The sequence below is a fragment of the Cydia splendana genome, chromosome 14, assembly GCF_910591565.1.
Source record: "Cydia splendana chromosome 14, ilCydSple1.2, whole genome shotgun sequence".
Lineage (NCBI taxonomy): Eukaryota > Metazoa > Arthropoda > Insecta > Lepidoptera > Tortricidae > Cydia > Cydia splendana.
The window spans coordinates 11,632,357-11,635,827 of record NC_085973.1 but is presented as its reverse complement, the minus strand read 5'-3'; the positions used below and the strand labels follow the sequence as shown (position 1 = coordinate 11,635,827).

The 3,471-nt window shown below is 38.3% G+C and overlaps 1 long non-coding RNA gene across 1 annotated transcript; it reads right to left on the bottom strand.

Annotated features, from left to right (window-relative positions):
- Nucleotides 1-2,063: 2,063 nt before the first annotated feature.
- LOC134796897 (uncharacterized) lies at nucleotides 2,064-3,112 on the bottom strand. The gene is made up of 3 exons (XR_010145020.1): nucleotides 2,764-3,112; nucleotides 2,595-2,687; nucleotides 2,064-2,507 (listed from the first exon to the last, which is right to left on the bottom strand). It is a non-coding gene; the product is annotated as an uncharacterized LOC134796897 (long non-coding RNA).
- Nucleotides 3,113-3,471: the final 359 nt, after the last annotated feature.

The following is a 3,471-nucleotide window of genomic DNA, read 5'->3' as shown; positions in this document are numbered from 1 at the left end:
GAATCTAGTTGCCAAATTTGGACTTTCTAGTCCCAGCGGTTTGGGCTGTGCGTTGATTTAAGTCAGTCAGTCAGTCAGTCAGTCAGTCAGTCAGTCAGGTCTTTCACGTTTATATATTTAGATTAACTAGTTTTTAGTAATTCTCAAAAATTTTAAAATTGGCGGTTCGCGTGGTCTATAGTTCACAGAACCACTATGCAGGTTAATTTTAATTTTTGTACCAAACGTTGGCCATTATAACTAATTGCAACATGACATTTTAAAGGATGACTCACGTTAGACCGCGCCGTGTCCGGGCCGGAGCTTCCGGCGTATCGTTTTCTATGGAAAGCATCACGTGATCGCCTGTCATGTCATAGAAAAGTAAGCGACGGAAGCACCAGCCCGGACACGGCCAGGTCTAACGTGAGTCATCCTTTAAATTCAAACATAGTTTGTAATCATTATGCATACAAGATGGTCGAGATGTTGCAACTACATATTTACAAAATAAAACGCCCTTCTATTGAACAATACGCATTTAAACAATGCGATTATTATTGTCACAGCTTGTTATCTCGGCCTGCACAATACATTTGGGGCATCTATAGTCGCCATATATGTTACCTGGAAGAGATTGTTAAGAAGTTGTGTTGTGTTGTGTGATGTGATAAGGCCACTTGTTATCTACCTCTAGCTATAATCTGTGCCCAGTGTAATCATTGAACTATTATTACTAACGTATAGAACCGGCACAGAGAACCAGTATTATGCGCCATGAGTTGATGTTGTTTAGACAACAAACCATAGAAGGGGAGCGTAAATCTCACTACCTAAACGCGTAAGCGCCATGAATTTTTCGGCTCTTACGACGTTTTGGGCGCGTGGTTGTCGAGGTTGTGATTGCGACAATTTCATTGTTTGGTATGGTGTCTCTATAGTAATAATAATTCAATGGTGTTAATACAATATATGTGTAGTAAAGATAATTCGTGTAATGATCTTAATTGTAACACGGACCTAGATAACTACAGTTATAACACGCTCATAAAAGGAGAAGTAATATTTATACTAGTCTAACCCATATTACAATAAAGACTAGAACATATTTGTTTGTACAAGAACAATAAACATAAATCATGTACTTAATCTCAGTTCTACAGCTACAGTGCATTTTATCCTTCATATCTGTGTTTATTCAGTCATTTTCATAGTAAATTGTAAGCATTGCAGACCACCCCCTTATCTAGGCCGTTAAAACACTACAGACGATGAGTTTGTAGATTTAATGAAACTGGAAGTGGCAAAACATTCCCGTAGTCATTGATGCAAACACATGCGTTGGAAATAATACAAATATAACTTTTTTTTAAATTATAATCCCTTTTCGCTATGATTGTTTATTATTTACTTATTCTTTATAGTTCATAGTAGAATTCAGCTAGAATTATACCACAGACGTGAAGTTGAAATATTAATACGTGGGCCATACTGAATGTTTCTGGATTCTGATATATGAGACTACTTATTTTTTCTAAGTGGCCAGTCCAGGAATTTTCAGTATGCCCTCCCATATAACCATTCCAGTCGCAGAATCACAAAGTGGTAACTAAATGTCAGATGTGTCGTAACAGTGTCCACACAATGTGTCTAGAATTGTTTCGAAACAAAGTGTCGTCGCCGTGTCTACACTTTTCCGTAACAAGGTGTCGACACATTTGTGTGCACTTTGCGTGCGGTTTGCGACTAAATCTGACAGCAAATTTGTGACAGCAAATGTCAATATAAAATACCTCTTGAAAACCAAGGTTTGTCAAACTATTATTAGTGTCTCGTGTGCTCGTAATTCTAGTAAGTCATCATGGGCAATGCAAATGATAATAATCGACCGAAACCATATAAACACCCAACACCCGTCAACCTTTTACAGAAAAGTTTTTAAAGAAATGCAATAAGCTACTGTAACGGTTCGGGGAGCCCTATAGTGGTATAAAATAAAAAATAAAGAAATTTGTATTAACCGGTATATTTGCTATATATTCCAACAAGAAATTTAAGCGGGTAATATTATAATAGTAACTAGCTCAGTCATTAACAAGTATATTACAACTCCAACAAGAAATTTAAGGTAATATTATAATAGTAACTAGCTCAGTCGTGACTTAAATAAATATGTATTAAATTTAGAGCACAGGGGGTGAGTCTGTGTTTCAATATGCTGGAAGACCTTGGTAAATTATAGGTAAAAATACTAAATTATTATTATTGGGCGCCTTAATAAAATAACAGGGAACACTCTGACCTCGTCTGCAAGACCGCACTCCTGCACTGACGCCATACTTCGAACCGGGAAAGTACCGGGGAACAGTCCGGATCTGCTCCCACCAGTCCACTCACAGCTGCAGACAGCCTCAGGGTGCGCTTGGGACAACGCGACCAGGTGGTGGAAGTAGGAACATTGTGTAAAACCAGTAAAACGCTCGACTCTGACGACCGCGTGGACTAGTAAAGTAGTAAGTCGTGAAGCCCTGAAAATTACAAAATTAATAAGCAACAGAACGGAATTTCCGCGGAATTATTTAGAATTCCAAACTGCGTAACGTAGGGTGACTTACCCGGGGCAGACAATAGGCCTTCGGAGGATAGGTACTTGCATAATTTCCATGCACCCGGGGCTCACTCTTGACAAAACGATTCACATCGAATAGCTGAAATAAAGATTAAAATAATCAGCACTGCACTAATTCCACACGAAATGATGGAGGAAATAGGTAAATTACTTACGATTAAGCGGTTTAAACCGCGATTTAAAAACAATGTTGCTCACTGGCCTTTGAAGAAAACGAATCGACCTACACCATCTCATCCGAATTGAAAATGACAGCTGACAGATCAAACCGAAGATACTTTCACTGCTGCGCTGCGTTTCGTTGCGCGCACGATGGAGATACGGCTTCCTAAACTCGTTTCAATAAAAAAAATACTAAATAATGATTTCCAAAAGGAAAGAAGAAAGTTGTAAAATATTTAATTAGGTTTTAATTCCTGTAAATTAATAAAAGTAAACCTTTTACTTAATAAAATGCAGATAGCGAGCTAACCCACGCCCTCTGTCGATCCTATCAGCAACTAATTAGCCTTCAGACCCACGTCAATACGATCAATGCAAGTTCAACGCTAGATGGACTTTATATTAGAAACAAAATATATTAACACCTATGAGGCTTTAAAAAAATATTGTTACACTACTTAGGTCAGGCAACGAATGCTCCAAAAGTTGTAGAGGGAAATGCTCGGAACACAATTTTTGACTCCGTAACTCGGTTTGACAAGTTAGGAGGTGAACATATCAAAAGTCCCCGGCCGTAGCCCTTGAGCGGGGGAACACAGGCACTGAGAAGTAAACAATTTCATTTCCGGCTAAACTAAAACAATGTGGTGGCGCGTTGATTATATTACACTTAGTTTATCAAATCACTCGAGCAGTTTAAT